This window comes from Vulpes lagopus, chromosome 19 (genome assembly GCF_018345385.1).
Source record: "Vulpes lagopus strain Blue_001 chromosome 19, ASM1834538v1, whole genome shotgun sequence".
NCBI lineage: Eukaryota > Metazoa > Chordata > Mammalia > Carnivora > Canidae > Vulpes > Vulpes lagopus.
Window position 1 is genome coordinate 31,849,131 of NC_054842.1, and position 17,283 is coordinate 31,866,413.

Here is a 17,283-nt window from a genome sequence, read left to right on the forward strand (position 1 = left end):
GGTGTCCAGATACTGGAGTCCAGTATCTCCATTTGCTAAGATAGTCCGAGGCTCTGCTGAGCTACTTCTTTCCCTTCCCAGGCACTCAGCTGTGGGGAGAAAGCTAAACCCTCACTTGTCTGCGGTCCATCTTCCAGAATTTTGTTGACATCCCTTTCTTGTTCTCTCTCCTCTCCTGAATTCTTTTGCTGAGGGGTCAGGCTTCTTCCTTTCCTCTCTTTCCTGCCCAGTAGGCAGGTTTGGGGCAGAGCCAGGCTGAAGGTGCCCTCTGTCCTCCCCATGTGGTTGCACTCAGCCTCCTCTTGATTTTTCTCACTGAGATGGCTCATTCCAGGCCTTGTCAGGACTGGTGTGAGCACCTGGGGCAGGAAACTGGCAAGGGCAGGGTTGTTCAACTGGTTCGTCGACTTCAGGGCTTGCTGGGTTCCCAAACATCTGCCAACAATAAGCCTGGAGTAGGGATAAGCCTGGGGTAGGAGTGCTTTTGTGATGGTAGTGTAGTTGGTAGTCCTTTGGATGACACATGGTACTCTGTTCCCAGGGTAGCCCTGATATTGCAGGGCTGCCACCAAGACCTTGCAAAGAAGGTCTTCAATTTGAGGGGATTTAGAGGTCCAGGGGCTGAGCTGTGGTTCTAGGAGGCATGTGGTACTCCATTTAGATGCCACCTTACCTTCATCGAACCTGGGTATCCAGGACAAGGCTGGCCTAGAGGCGTCCATGCCTCCACTCTTGGCCCTTTCTTCTTGGTACATTCACAGGACAGGGTGACCAGGAGAACAGGCCAGTCCCACCTTGACTGCCTCCTGAGGGCAGAGTCTCTGGCCTTTCATTCCCATTGAACAGTTTTGTTGTTTGACTGGGCAGTTCACTGGAGTCACTTGGAAGGCATCATAATGTCTGGCTGATTTTGTGCAAGGGCTCTCATGGTATGTTGTGTGGGTGCTAGCCCTGTGAGGTGCTCCCCAAAACCTGCGGTCAGAAGTGCTAGACAGACTCTATAGATAGTGGTCCTCTTTCAGAGATTCACAAAGGCATCAACCTATATGAAGAGTCTAAAAATCCCTACTGGAGAGAAACCATATATTTTGTTGAAGGCACCAACATAAGCAAGGACAGACTAAAAGAAATTAGACTGATAGGGCACATCTGGGTGCCTGAGTGGTTTAGCGCCTGTCTTTGCCCCAGGGCATGATCTTGGAGTCCCAGGATCCAGTCCCATATCTGGCTCCCTGCATGGAGCCTGCTTCTCTCTCTGCCTGTGTCTCTGCCTCTCTCCCTCTGTGTCTCATGAATATATAAATAAAATCTTTTTAAAAATTAGACTAATCTTAGGAGATATCAGGCATGGACAAATCAAATTACATAGTCTATCATCCTGGTGGAAAATAAGAGAGCTGCTGGAGGCAGGGACAAGGCAGTCCACATTTAGTCCTTGCTTAAACTCTATTTGAAACCCAGTGGGTCTTGGCTGCCTGGCCTGCTTTTTCAGATGTTTTTGGCAAACGCTTCTCCAACCCCAGGCCAAATCCAAAGTGGCTGGTGTTGGAGGAGAGGTGAAACCCAGAGCTGGGGCAAAAGAGTGACCCTGGAGAGGCACAAGGAGAGTTTCTTTTGAGGCCAGAGGCAACATAGGTACATTGTCTGCAGGGAGGAAGGGGCAGGAAGATAGAGAAGCAGAGACTTCCCATAAATTCTCCCTAGAAGAGTTACTGTCCCTTATACTTTTCAGACCCCTCCTTTTGTGTCAGGGTCTTATAAACATGATGCCAAGAAAGCCACCTCATCTCGGTGAGGAACAGTTGGCCAAGGGTGGAAGGTCTAGGGTAGTAATAGAGATGGAGGAGAGGGGTGGACGGGTGGGATGTGGCAGGCATGAGGGAAGAGGCCTTGGTCTCTGCAGCTGCGAAGCCTTAATGCTGAGACCTGGTCAGTTGTCTCCTGTACCTATGCTGCCACTGCCCCCAGGGCCCATAGAACCTTCAATGTCACAGTCAGAGGTGAGGAAGAGGCTTAGCCCAGGCCTTCAAAGGTGGAAGGGGGAGTCAAGTCTTCTGGCTCTCTGCTCCCTTTATTTTCCTTCCACACTGTCTTCAGCCCCTGCTTTTCCTGCATGTCACCCTGATGGGCATTTCTGGAGAGGGAGGGGTGGACCTGTGAGGTGCTGATGGTGACAACTCAGGAAGCCTCCCTCTGCCCTCATTGGCTTTGCTACCTTGGGCAGAAAGACAAGCCTCCCTCTCCTCTTCTGTAAAATCAGCATCGTAACAGAGCCTGCCTCATACAGAGGGTTGTTGGGAGCATGAAATGGAACATTCTTTCTAATGGTATCCAGAATGTGGAATAACACCCTCTCTGCAGAACAGTTCCGTAAATTCTCACCACAAACCAGGTAGCAATGGCACCTCTCACATGCCAGGTGTCCCCTCACGAGGACTCCAGCAACATCCTCAGCCAAAGGTATTCACGAGGACAAGTTATATCCTTCCTGAATCTTTCCTTTTGCTTTGGCACAAGCTGGTTGATACATTTTACCTTGTCATTTGTCCCCTATTCATTCCCTTCAGGTCTTTTATCAAATATCACCTTCCAGTATGGCCTTCCTTGATCAAACTGAATAATTGTTATTTGAATTGCAGCCTACCCCATTCCCTGTTCTCTTCCTTCCACTTTTTTCCTCCATCAACTTTTAACCTTTCTCCATGCGATTAATCTCACTTACATATTTGCTTATTGTTTGTAAACTGTGGTAGGCTGGGGAGTTTTGTGTTTTGTTCATTGCTGTATCCCTGATGGCAAGAGCAATATTTGTCACGTAGTAGGTGCCATATAACTACTGTTGAATGAATGGAATAAACTCAGGGACATCTGTTCTTGCCATGGCAGGATCCATATTGTTTTATAATTGTTGGCTGCCTACAAGAAATCCCCCTGCCCAACTTATTTAAGTTGCTTTTGAAGCACAATGGCAATATCCCTTTGGCTTTTGGATGGGCACTTATGGGGTATTTGTGTGACGGTCTCAATCAATTAAACTCCCCTGAGGTCTAATTGGTCTAAGTGGCTGCTGCTCTTAGAGTGAGGTCACACTGTGCTCATTAGAGGTTTTACATGGTACACAACCCAGTGGATTTAATTGGTTTAACGTTGAGTGAGTTTTGCAGATATAATGTCCTAAGCCTTGTGTATCAGGGATTGTACATGGGTGTGAGTATTAGACACCACACAAAGAGTGGCTTAAACAAATTAGGGGTTTATTTTATTTTATTTTTATTGAAATATAGTTGAAACACAATGTTATATTGGTTTCAGGTGCACAATATTCACAGTGAATTGACAATTCTATACATTGCTTTATGCCCACCATCATAAGTGTAGTCACCATCTATCACCACAACATTATTACAATATCTTTGATAATATTCCCTATATTCCCTAATGCCTTACTTTTCATCCTCTTGACTTATTTATTTTATAACTTGAGGTTTGTACCTAATAATTCCCTTCATATATTTCGCCACCTTCTAATCCCTTCCCCTCTGCAACCACCAATTTATCCTCTGTTTTATGATTCTGTTTCTGTTGTTAGTTTGTTGATTTGTTTGTTTAGATTCCATACATAAGTGAAATCATGGTATTTGGTTTTCTCTGACTTACTTCACTTAGCATAATACCTTCTAGGTCCATCCATGTTGTCACAAATGGCAAGATCTTGCTCTTTTTTATGGCTGAGTAATATTCCTGTGTGTGTGTGTGTGTGTGTGTGTTTGTGTATCATATCTTTTTTATCCATTCATCTATGGATGGACTTGGGCTGCTCCCATAATTTGGCTCTTGTAAAAAGAAAACGCCACAGGGCATCTGGGTGTTTCCATCAGTTAGGTGTCTGCCTTCGACTCAGGTAATGATCTCAGGGTCCTGGGATGGAGCCCTGCATTGGGCTCCCTGCTCAGCAGGGAGTCTGCTTCTCCCTCTCCCTCTGCCCCTGCCCCCACTACTCATGTGTGCACAGGTGCGCTTGTGAACATATACTCTTTCTCTCTCTCTCAAATAAATAAAGTTTTAAAATCTAAAAAAAAAAAAAAAGCCACAATAAACACAAGGGTGCATATATCTTTTCCAATTAGTGTTTTCATTTTCTTTGTTTTTTTAAAGATTTTATTTATTTATTCATAAGAGACACACACACAGAGAGAGGCAGAGACACAGGCAGAGGGAGAAGCAGGCTCCATGCAGGGACCCCGATGTGGGACTCGATCCCGGGTCTCCAGGATCACGCCCTGGGCCAAAGGCAGGCACTAAACCGCGGAGCCACCCTGGGCTGCCCAGTGTTTTCATTTTCTTTGAGTAAATATTCAGTGGTGGAATTATTGGATCACATAGTACTTTTAATTTTTGAGGAGCCTCCATGTTGTTTTCCCACAGTGACTGTGCCAATTTACATTCCCACCAATAAAGAGTGCATGAAGGTCCCCTTTTCTCCTGGCACAAAAATAGACATAAGATCAATTGAACAGAATAGAGACCCCGGAAACAAACCCATGCATATACGGTCAATTAATCTATGACAAAGGAGGCAAGAATATACAATGAGGGAAAGACAGTTTCTTCAACAAGTGGTGTTAGGAAAACTGGTCAGCTACATGCAAAGGAATGAAACTGGACCACTTTCTCACATCATACACAAAAATAAACTCAACATGGATTGAAGACCAAAATATGAGACCTGAAACTATAAAACTCCTAGAAGGAAACGTAGGTAGTAATCTCCTCGACATTGGCATTAGCAACATTTTTCTGGGTAGGTCTCGTCAGGCAAGGGAAACAAGAGCAAAAATAAACTCCAGAGACTATACCCAAACAAGGAGGTTTGCACAGCAAAGAGAACCATCAATAAAATGAGAGGCAACCTACTGAATGGGAGAAGTTAGGGATATACTTTTCTCTCACAAAGCATGAAATCTGAAGGTGGGTCACCTAGGGCTGTTATGGTAGATCTTTGCATCTTTGGTGTTCCAGGCTCCTTTTATCTTTCTGCTCCTTCATCCTTTGCTCACAGCTTCTTTTTTTTTTTTTTTTAAGATTTTATTTATTTATTCACGAGACACACACACACACACACACACACACACACAGAGAGGCAGAGACACAGGCAGAGGGAGAAGCAGGCTCCATGCAGGGAGCCCAATGTGGGACTCGATCCCAGAACACCAGGATCATGCCCTGGGCCAAAGGCAGGCACTAAACTCCTGAGCCACCCAGGGATCCCTGCTCACAGCTTCTAGATTGAGCCGCATGCTTGCAAGATGACCACTGCAGCTCCAGCTATCAAGTCAGCTTCCCAAATATTGACAGGGTTAAGGCTAAGAGGAGTCAGGCAAAAGGGTGCATGCTCCCTGAGTCAGCCTTCCTTTAAAAAAATCCAGGTTGACAACTTTTAATTTTAATTGGCTCACTTAGCCTATTTATATTTAATGAAATTGCTAACATATTTGGGTTTAAACCCACCAAGTCACTGTCTTTTGTTTCACTTGTTTTATGTTCCCCTTTTCCTTCTTTCTTACTTTGTAAGTGGATTTTATTATTCCATCCCATTTAGCTTGTTATATAATTATTATTGTTTTCAGAGCTCACCCTAGAGATTACAATATGCCCTTTTTGACCTATTAAAGTTTAATATACATTACTACTTTTGCCACTTCCAGGATAATGTAAAGATTTCAGGACACATTAACTCCATGACTGTCCTCCCATCTTTGTGTTCTTGTCATGAATTTTAATGACACGTATGTATTTTTAAAATATTTTATTTATGTATTTATTTAATTGAGATAGAGTAGGAGGAAAGGGAGAGGGATAAGCAGAGAGAGCCAAGCCCAACACTGGGTTCAATCCCACTATCCTGATATCATGACCTGAGTCGGACATTCAACTGACTGAGTCACCCAGGCACCCCAACATTTCTATGTATATTTTAAACTTCACAAGACATAATTATGATTTTCTTTTTTTTTTTTTTTAAGATTTTATTTATTTATTCATGAGAAACAGAGAGACAGAGAGGTAGAGACACAGGCAGAGGGAGAAGCAGGCTCCATGCAGGGAGCCTAACGTGGGACTTGATCCTGGGTCTCCAGGATCATGTCCTGGGCCGAAGGTGGCACTAAACCACTGAGCTACCCAGGCTGCCCTAATTATGATTTTCTTATATATCATCAATATTCATTTAGTTTTTCCACATATTTACCCTGCTCATTGCTCTGCATTTCTTTCTTCACCTCCATGCTCCCATGTGGGGTCATTTTCCTTTTGCTCTGTAAGCGCTCCCTGAATGAGGATTTGCCAGTGTCAAAGCTCCCCAATTTTACTGGTTGGAAATGTCTTTATTTCATCCTTCCCTCTGTGTCTGGATGGCTGCCAAGGTAAGGCCCATGTAGAGCCAGGCTGTCCTTCTGGATAACACAGACCAGGTGGAAAGTTCACACCCTGTTACTTGGGTGTGAGAGGCATCGAGGAAAGCCAGTGTTTGACAGAAGTCAGAGGCAGTCATTCAATTCAGACTCGGGCCAGAGGATCAGATCTGGCTCTGGTCAGAATTTGGAAGGAGAGCTGCTCTTGGCACCGTCTGTGACAAATCAGCGTTGTCCATCGGCCTCCGCATCCAGCCTCCCTGTGAGCAGGTGGTAGGGGAAGGAGGGAAGGAGAATCGCGGAGTCCACCCAAACCTTCACTTTCTCACACAACAAGAAGAGCTTTAACAGGCCTACTTTCTTCACAGGGCAACTCAAAAAACATTTTGTAAACTGCTCTCCCCATGAAGTCCTCAGATCAGGCTAAGCAGATGCAAGTGGGTGGTCCTCAGTGCCCCCAGCTCCAACCAACACTAGGCAGCCAGAGTGGCCCTGGCTGGAATTCTTCGACCCTGAGAGGGTTGGGCCCAATGTGAACTGGAGGCCCCAAGGATCCCAGAGTGAACTGAGCAGCCCAGCCCCCCACATCCTATATTCCACATCAAGCAGGAAAGCCACACCAAGGTGGAAGGCAGGGCAGAGAGGCATCAGACAGGCTCCTTCCTCCCCTCGACATCACAAAGTCCCCCCCTTGCCAAGTTGAGTAACTGCCTCTATCAAGGACACAGGAAACAAACAAAATAGAAACACAGCTTACCTCTGTCTGGACTCTGAGCTCTCTCTGGAGCCGGAAGAAAGTTGGAATGCATTTCTGGTGGGCTGTCTATGTTTGGTTATTTTTCTACAGGCTAAAAAGAGAAGCTGAAAGTCTTTCCTTCAGAATGAAATTTTAACTTTGCTGAGCAAAACAAAAACTCATTCTAGATTGTTCTTCTGTCTGGAACACTTTTCCCCTCGTTGCCCATGGATCATGCTCTCCTTGCAGGTCTCTGCTCAAATGTGACTTTCTCAGGCTTCTCCAAACTCCCCATTTAAAAAGCTAAAACCACTACCCCCGCCCCAACCTCCCCTTACCTACCGGCCACCGGAAACCCGGCAATCTCCCATTCCCCTTCACTGCTTTATTCTTTTCTGTCTTTATTTATCATCTGCCACCCTTTATTAGACTGTCAGCTACATGGAGGCAAAGATGTATGTTTTGTCCTCTGCTAGGTCCCAGGGCACGTAGTTGGTGTATGAATTTTTTACTGCCTCATAGCAAATTACTCCAAAACGTAGAGGTTGGAGACAACACACTTATCACCTTACAGTGACTGCAGGTCAGGAACATGATGCAGGTGGCCGGATCCCCCGCTCAGCGTCTCTCGCAAGGCGGCTGTGGTTGTGCTATCCTCTGAAGACTCAAGTGGGGAGGAGCGGCTTCCAGCTCCCAGGGCTTGTTGGCAGCATTTGATGTCTTGCAATCGGCTGACGGATGGCCTGGGCTCCTCACCAGGCTGTCGGCCAGAATCTGCCCTCCATTTCCCGGCACTCGGGCTTCTCCATAGAGCATCTCACGATGTACAGCTGACCTCAGAGTGAGTAAACTAGACAGGCCACGGACAGAGTGTGAGCAAGATGGGAGCTACTGTCTTTTGTTAACTAGTGTTGAATTGGATTTCCCATCACTTTTTTTTTTAAAAAAGATTTTATTTATTTATTCATGGAAGACAGAGAGAGAGAGAGAGAGGCAGAGACACAGGCAGAGGGAGAAGGAGGCTCCCTGCAAGGAGCCCCACGTGGGACTCGATCCTGGGCCCCCAGGATCATATCCTGGGCTGAAGGCGGCGCCAAACCGTTGAGCCACCCAGGCTGCCCAGATTTCCCATCACTTTGACTGTATCCTAGTCAAGGCAAGTTATTAGGCCCAGGGGGCCTAACACTCATGGGGAGGGGAATTACACGAGAATACAAGTACCAGGAAACAGGATCACTGGGAACCATTTTGGAAACTACTAACCCCATTGGACTTTCACTTGGTGTTTGTTGAATGGATGGATGAGTGAATTTGGATACATACAGAGGGAGAATGGAGACAGCTGGGGGCATACTGCTGTTAAGAAATTGTTCCCTTACTACACTGGAAAGCCAGGGGACATGGGCATCAAAGGGCTTGCCTCTTTCCACTTGTCACATGGTTCAGCTTCAAGATCCGTTAACTGCTACTCTGATTCCATCCTCCTCATCCACCCACAGATGCGTGGGTGCATAAGACATACTGACAGGAGGACAATTCATTCTTCAGAGAGGTGAAGACACTGGCAAGTTTACACACTGGGCACAGAGGTTTGTGAGTTGCTTTCAGAGGAAAGGCTGGGGAATTTGTTAATTTGGGGAAAAGCACATTTTTTCCCACTTGCACAACTCAAATAAGGCTGAACACTCCCCTGCTGGAATTTTCCAAACCATTTCTCAGATGGAGAAGAGAAAATCTGGACAAAGCAAAGTCTTGTTTTTGAGGGAGAAATGAATGATATCTGTGGTGTACCTTCTGTGTGCTCAAGCACAAGCTTGCATCTCAGGGATATAAAAAAAATAGAGACGTAGGAGGAAGACCCGAGTTGGCTGTGGTGACCAGGCCAGCATTAGAGGCATAACAGGGAGGCATAGGGACAACACTGCCTCAATGTGGTACGCTGCCGGACATCAAGAAGAGGGGATTCATAGGGCTGACGTGACAGGGAATGGTTCTGGAAAGAGGTGGGTTAGAGCTTTGCCTTTCAGAATGAAAAGTGTTTGAATAGGAGGGCATTCTAGGCAAGGAGCAGCATAAGAGAAAGGCCTAGAAATGGAAATTGGTGTGGTATGACGATGGGCAAACAAATATGCTCGAATAAATGGAAGGTATACACCAGGTCACAACTCAAAGTAATGAGAGTCTGAGGGGCAGCACCTTCCTGAGTTTAGAAGGTGGGATTAGTGAGACTAGTCTTGGAAGGGAAATGAGGAAAGTACCACATTTTGGAGGGCAGTTACCTCACCACTGGGCCCAGGGCTGAACAGCCCCCAGGAACAACCTGCAGTGGGTAGGTGTGCGGGTGAGGGGGTGCCATGATGTCAGAAGCTCTGACAAATACAAGTGGGTCTTGGTAATAACTTCCAGAGGAACAGCAAAGTTCACCTGGATTCTCTGTGCTCTGTTCTCAGGGAAAAACCCACCACAGAGAGACAAGACAAGGGTCCTCCAAGAACTTCCTGTGACTCCACCTCTTCCTCTCCTAGCTGCACCCGCAGGCCCTCCCTTTCTCCTCATCGCCTGTCTCCGCTTTCTTTTTCGGCACTGTGTTTCCAACTACCTGACACTCTGTGTTTACTTACTCGTCTCACGCATGGTCTGCTTTCCCCCTGCAATATAAGCTCCACGAGGGCTGGGATTTCCAGATGACGGCCTGGTTTAGGAAAACACTAGGGATCTGTTGGATGCAAGAGGCCTTGTTAGGAGGTGATAAACGGTGCTAATGGAGTTTGATCTGGTCAGGAAGACGGGGTCATGAATTTGCTGCCCTGCCCACTGCCAGGGCAGCTGCAGCAGTGCACGTGTGTACCTCCACCCTCCGAGAGAGCTTGCCCTTGCTGGGAACAGCCACCACCTCGGTCTGCACAAAAGGGAAAGCCGCAGGTGACTGCCTCCCTCAGGGTCATGCAGGTGCCCCTGCACTCACCTAAATGCTCCCTCCCTGCCCCCATGTCTCTGAGTTCGGGGCTTCTGCATCAGCCTGCCTCTACCTCCCTGGATGCCTATAGGAGTTCCATCTCCTTGGCCCCCTTCTGGCAGCCTCGATGGTGGCCTGCTTCCGCATGAGACCCTGGCTGGAAAGGGCACACAGAACTGGGGTCTTCTCTTCTCCACACCCACTCCCAGCCCAACAAGCACTAAGGAAACGGGTTGGTGGTGGTGTTTCAGCGGCTCCATGACCCCATAAAATATGCTTCATTTTTCTCAGAAAATGAGCCATTTTTTTTCCCCCTCTCATGTTTTCATATGGTGCCCAGAAGTCCCTGGATTTCCTGGAATTTATATGAAGAATTCCAGCTATTCCAGCCATAGTTTTCACACACAGAGCTCCTGCCAACAGACTTTGGCCATCTGGGGGCAGCCTGTGGCGGTGGAGTGAGCTCTGCTCTTGAGCTCTAAGGATCTGGCAAGGGCTTCTCTGCTGAGCCCCTACATGCTTTTGGACAGTGTTTTTTTAAAAAGATTTTGTTATTTATTCATGACACACACACGCACGCACACAGAGGGAGAGACATTGGCAGAAGGAGAAGCAGGCTCCTTTCGAGGAGCCTGATGTGGGGACTCGATCCCAGGACCCCAGGATCACAACTGGAGCCAAAGGCAGACAGACACTCAACCACTGAGCCACCCAGGTGCCCCTGGATAGTTTTTAAAAACAGTTTTATTGAGGTATCATTGGCATATAATAAACTCCACTGAACAATGTGTTAAGTTTTGGCTTAATATATACACCAGAAAGTTGTCACCACAACCAAGGTAATGAAGATATCCATCCCCCCCGAAAGTTCCCTGTGCCCCTTATAGCCCTTCCCTGCACCCTACCCTCCCAAGGTAACCTCTGCTCTGCTTTCTGTTCCTATAGATGAATTTACCTTTTCTAAACTTTTATAGAAATGGAATCCTCCAATAGGTACTCCTTTTATCTGGCTTCTTTCACTGAGCATGGCTCCCTTGAGTTTCATCCATGCCATTGCGTGTATCAACGCTTTCTTCTATTCTAGGCAGTATTCCGTTATGTGGTTGCACTATCATTTGTTAATCTATTCATTGTTTGAGGGACATTTCCTTTTTTTTTTTTTTTTAAGATTTTATTTATTTATTTATTTATTTATTTATTTATTTATTTGAGACACAGAAAGAGAGGCAGAGACACACAGGAAGAGGGAGAAGCAGGCTCCCCACAAGGAGCCCAATGTGGGACTTCATCCTGGATCCTTGGGATCACGTCCTGAGCCAAAGGCAGGCGCTCAACCACTGAGCCATCCAGGTGCCCCAACATTTGCTTTTTTTGTCTGGCATTTAGCTGTTATAAACAAAGCTTCTGTGAATGATGAATAACACAAAGTCATGAAGATTTGCTCATATGTTTTCTAAGAGTTGTACAGTATCAGCTCTTATGTTAAGGATTATGATTTGTTTTGTGTTCATTTTTATGAATGGTGCAAGAAATGACTCCAGGTTCTCTCCTCCCCTTGGCCCTTATTCCTCTTTCTTCATAGTCTTTGTTTTGCAATGTACTTATCCAATTACTCCAGCACTATTTGCTGCAAACGCTGTCCTTTCTCCACTGCATTACTTTTGTGCTTTGTCAGACTAGTTGTTTTTATATGCATGGGTTTGTTTCTGGATATTCTATTCTATTCTATTGATTTATTTGTTTATCTTTGTACCAATTCTTTCTTTCTTCCCCTTATGACAAGATGGACTTTATTTTTTTAAGCTTGTATTTAAATTCCAGTTAGTTAATATACAGTGTAATATTAGTTTCAGGTGTACAGTATAGTGATTCAGCACTTCCTTACATCACCCTGTGCTCATCACACTCCTTCATCCCCATCACCTATTTCCCCCACCCCCCTACATACCTCCCCTCTGGTAACAATCAGTTTATTCTTTATAGTTAAGAATCTGTTCTTAAAAAAAAAAAAAAAAAAAAAAAAAAAAAAGAATCTGTTTCTTCATTTGTCTCCCTTTTTTTCCCCTTTGCTGTTTTTTTTTTTTTTTTCAATTGATTAAAATCAATGTCTTCAGGGTCTGTTTACTTTCAATCACCACAACAAAATCTGGCCTCAAGTTCCAGTCATTACATTGCTGGGCTTCCACAGTCAACCTCCTGACTAGACTCTTCCTCTCTAGATTTGATTCTCTTCAAAGGTTATCTGAGCTACAGTCTATTGATTCAAAATGCATTCAGTTGCAAGTCACTGCACTGAATTTGGCTAAGGGTGGCTTAAACAAATAGGGGTTTGCTTCCCTCACATAACACAAAGACTGGAGATAGGCAGTTGCTTGTGTTGATTCAGATGATTTGTCAGAATACCAAAGAGCTCCCCCTTTGCTGATTTACCAAGCTTAGCTGTATTGCCTTCATTCTTGGGCTTGTTTACCATGGCCACAAGATAACTGCCAGGGCTCCAGAAAACATATAACTTTAAGGCAGAAAGAAGGATGTGGGAGAAATAGAAACTTTCTCAGAATACTTTCTCCCTAGTAGGCTCCCGCTTATTTCACATTGTCCAGAATAGGCTCACATGGCCACCCCTAGTTGCAAGGGAGTCTGGAAGTGCAGGGAATAGAATTTTTGTGACCTGTCACCCAAGCTTGGACACATTCTCACCCCCACAAAGGTTCTAGGAACAAAGAAGATGTGGAGAATGGGTATTAGGCAGGCAATGGGCAGTGTCTTTTACACTTAGTTCCTTACTCAAGAGGAGATAATAATGAGGTCCTTGTGGGGTTAAATGAGGTGATGCATATAAGGTGCTTGCCACTGTGCCTGGCCCATGTTAAGTGCTGAATAAACAGTATATATTATTTTTATTACAGTTAGGATCCTCCTTGACAAAGTCCAAAGAATTCCTTCATTGCTCAAAAAGCCCATTTGGTCCCCAGTGAAATTAACTGCTACCAGCTCCCTGTGCTCCTTTTCTGACCACAGAGCATGGCTGCAGCAGACATTTAAGAGTATGCAGTGTGTTCTAGACAGTGGTGCTGTGGCAGAGAATGAGGCAGACAGCTCCTGCCCTCGTGGGCAGCAGGTCATAAACAAACAAACAGGAGTGATTACAGTTAGTGATGAGTGGTGTGCAGGAAATAAACAGGATGGAGAGCTGGAGGGCTGGGAGGATGCTCTTAGATAGGGCAGCCTGGCAAGGCTTCTCTGAGGACCCCATCTGAACTGAAGAATGAACAGGAGCCTTCAAGGGAAGTGTATTGCAGGCCAAGAAAACTAGCAAAGATGGAGACGTATGGAAGGGTTGGTGTCCTTGAGGAGGCTAGAAGGGGGGTAGGCTCCCCAAGCTCAGAGACAATGTTGGGAGAGAAGGTACCATTTGCTGCGGGTGAGGGCCAGCATAGGCAGGCTTTGTAGCCATGGTGAGCAGTTTAGGTTTTAAGTGCAATGTGGAGCCACTGAAAAATTTTTTAGCCTGGGAGAGGTGATCTGACTAAAATTCTCAGATGATTGCTGTGGCTGTTCATTCATTCATTTGGCCACTATTTTACTGAGTGCCAGGCAATGTGCTAGGCACCAGAAAAAGAAGTTGTGAACAAAATAGAGAAAACCCTTGCCTTATAGATGACCTAGATCTCAGTTTCCCAAGGACTTCCTGGGACATAGTAATTTCAGTGCTTGACTAGCGAGAGCCCTGGCCAAACTGGGATGGTCATCATACATGGAGCATACATCATCCTCCACTGGAGATAGAAAATAAGCCAAACAAACAAGTAAATTGCATAGTTGGTTCGACAGTAGTAAGGAAGGGAATCTGAACATTTGCATAAAGGGTGAAATTTTGGATAAGGTGGTTAGGGGAAGTTTTCCTGGGGAAGAGAAACAAGGGCACTAGCAGTGTTGAAGTCTGGGGGAAGAGTTTTCCAGGTAGAGGGAACAGCAAATGCAAAGGCTCTGAGGCCGGTGTATGCCCAATGGTGTCTGCAGAGCAGTAAGGAGGGCAGTGTGGCTGGAGCAGAAAGTGTGAGGGCCAGAGTCCTAGAGAGGTAGAGGAGTGCGGGCAGGTTATGTAGGGCTTTATAGAACATTATAAGGACTTTGCTTTTCTCTGAGATGGGAACCATGAGGGATAAGGAACAGAAACTCTAGAGCATATGAGTATCACTGGTTGCTGTGTTAAGAAAAGACTGAAGAGGCAAAGGCACAGCAGGGAGAAGAGTTATGAAGCTACCACAGTCATCCAGGTGAGAGCTCCTGGGGCTCTGGAGCAGGACGAGGCACACTGTAGAGGCGGCATCATGTTGATGAGTTGAATTTGGGGGTGGGGGTCAGGATGAAAGTGGGTGGAAGGTGATCCTTTGCATCTTGTTTGAGCAAGAGGGTAGGCGGGAGGACCACTGCTGGAGTCTGTTTTTGGGGGTAGGGACAGGGAACCAAGAGTTTCACTTGGAGAAGTGCATGGTATCTGCTTGTGGAGATGGGCGGTGGCGGGGAGGTTGTTTAGAACTTAGGGGACAGCTGTGGATTGGAATGTAAGTTAGGGAATCCTTAGCAAATGTGTGGTATTAAGGCTCCGGGTTTGGGTGTTATCTAGGAAGGGAATGTATAGAGAAGGAATTGAAAGATTGCTCCCAATTCTTCGCTCCAAGGTAATACATACCTTTGCCAGTGTTTCCTGCTGGGTACAGTGAACCTTACTCCCTTGACCCCTCAATCTAGCCCCTGAAAATTCAAGACACATGGAATGGAACCATTCCAGCTACCCCACAAATCCATGACCTCAAGCAGAGCTGCAGCTGGCCCACAGATGCTAAGCAAGAATAAACTGCGTATTGTCATATACAGTTTGGGGTTGTTATGTGCCATAACCTGACTGGCACACCTCCCTTCAGCCTCTTGTTCCCATTTTTTCTTAACTCCAGCTCTCCTCCACATTATAACAGCCTAGAGTCACCCAGCTGCCAAGCTTTCCTCTTCTTATCCAAGACCTTCAAATCCTATTCCCTTGGATCTTGCTATGCCAGGGATGGGGTGTGAGAACAGTGCTCTCTTTCTTTCTTTCTTTCTTTCTTTCTTTCTTTCTTTCTTTCTTTCTTTCTTCTTTCTTTCTTTCTTTCTTTTTTAAAAATTTTATTTATTTATTCAAGAGAGAGAGAGAGAGAGAGAGAGAGGCAGAGATACAGGCAGAGGGAGAAGCAGGCTTCATGCAGGGAGCCTGATATGGGACTCGATCCCTCACCTCTGGGATCATGCCCTGAGCCAAAGGCAGACGCTCAGCCGCTGAGCCACCTAGGAGTCCCAGTGCTGTTTCTGATAGTGAAAACTCACAATCACACAATGCTTCGGCAGGCCTAGGACACATTTCTTAACCTTGTCGTACTGAGGAGGCAGTGGAGGGTCAGAGAGGAGAGTCTTGTACCAGATTCCACAGCTGGAGCAAAGTCAGGAGCCCAAAGGCCAAGAGGGAGGCCTAGTCTTCTTGGGGCCAAGCAGAAACAGAAAACCAAATGCAGGCATCCTGGGTACAGGGTGGAAGAGAAACTTGTTTTTCATCAGATAACCATTTGTTCCTTTTGAATTCTGTACCATGTGCATGTATTACCTACACACACACACACACACACACACAGCCCAGGAATCATGAGTAATATTAACACACTTAAATAATCCATCTGTCAGTTGAAGGGGATGGGAAAGGGGATTCACAGGAGTACATTTTTTCTGTTTCTAGTTCTGTTCAAGAGGGGGTTTGAGGTGCATTATCCCAGCAAGGCTTTTCCATTCCCTTGCTGGGATAAGGGAATTTTGATTTCTCCCTATCAGGCCTTCGTTTGGATAGAGAATTAGAAGTTGGAAGCACTAAAAGTTTTAGAGGAGGAGAGGAGAGGAGAGGAGAGGAAAGGAGAGGAGAGGAGAGGAGAGGAGAGGAGAGGAGAGGAGAGGAGAGGAGAGGAGAGCCTCTGCAAGGGATCCTGCCCTGCTTCATTTGGAGAACATGCTTCCTGGGGGTCAGAAACCTCTGGGGTGCCAGTGCTCCCTTTTCCTGGCAGCAGGGTGAAGAGACAGCTACTGACATGTCAGCCTGGAGAAGCCCTAAATCTAACTGCCTTGAGCTCTGACACTCCTCTTTGCATGGATACACCTGCTAGTAATAGTAGTCCCAATTCAGTGTGGGTGCTTTTTGTTTTAAATCCAGAGGGTTAAAGTCCGCATCTATTCACAGCATCTCCTGTCTCTCTGCCTTTGGTTTCCCATCTATTCATGAAAAGAGGTGATGGGGGTGGGGGGACCACCACTGGGATGGTGGGATGAGGTTGGGTGGAGGGAGGGTGAGCTCCTCAGGCTGGAGCTGGGGAGGTGCCTAGGGAGGGAGGATTAGAGTCTTTGGGGGGACAAAAGTCCTACTCTGAAAAGGCAAGCTCACAAGGACCACAGTGAGCATAGCTTTGTTTTGTTTGGGTATGTTTGTTTTCTTTTTTGGTCGAGATATGTCAAAGCATTGGAAACTTCCAGTGGCATTAAAGGAAGATAGATGTGAGATATTAAACAAATGTGGGTGAAGAAAAGACTGCCAGGACAGCAGGCTGGCTGGTAGGACGTGAAAAGGCCTGCATTTGCAGTTGCAGAAAAGAGAAACTCTTCTTTCAAGCCAGTATCCCCAGAGGCCTGGACAATTGGGATAAACTAGCGAGGATCAGACGTGCAGACAAAACCAGCATCTGCATCTGAAACGGGCTCCCGGGGGCCCTCCGGGGAGCCGGCGGCGGGATCCGCGGGCTGACAGGTTCCTCTAGTCCCGAGAACGTCCAGAAAGCCCAAGCAGGAGGCTCCCGCTCTGACGCGGGCCTGGGTGCGGAGGGGCCCCCCAAGAGACCCAGCCCCCAAAGCCCGAGGGTCCCAGCGGACGGAAGCCCCCTCCCCCCCCGCCCCCGGCTTGGCGATTTTGCTCAAGGTCACCTCCAAACGGGAGCGGGAATAAACTCTTCCTTGTTTGCCTCTCGCCCGGCCTGAGCCCCGGGTCCCCTTGGGTGTCGTCCAGGCCGCCGGCACGGCTGCTTACAAAGGCGCTCAGACGACAGATGGCGGGCGGGGGGGGAGGGGAGGGGCGGGGGGGCGGGCAGCCGCGGGCAGGTGCGCGGGGAGAC

General features: G+C 46.7%; 1 long non-coding RNA gene across 1 annotated transcript; it reads right to left on the reverse strand.

Annotated features, from left to right (window-relative positions):
• Window positions 1-6,428: 6,428 nt before the first annotated feature.
• Window positions 6,429-7,915, reverse strand: LOC121479140. The gene is made up of 3 exons (XR_005984661.1): window positions 7,719-7,915; window positions 7,168-7,258; window positions 6,429-6,670 (listed from the first exon to the last, which is right to left on the reverse strand). It is a non-coding gene; the product is annotated as an uncharacterized LOC121479140 (long non-coding RNA).
• Window positions 7,916-17,283: the final 9,368 nt, after the last annotated feature.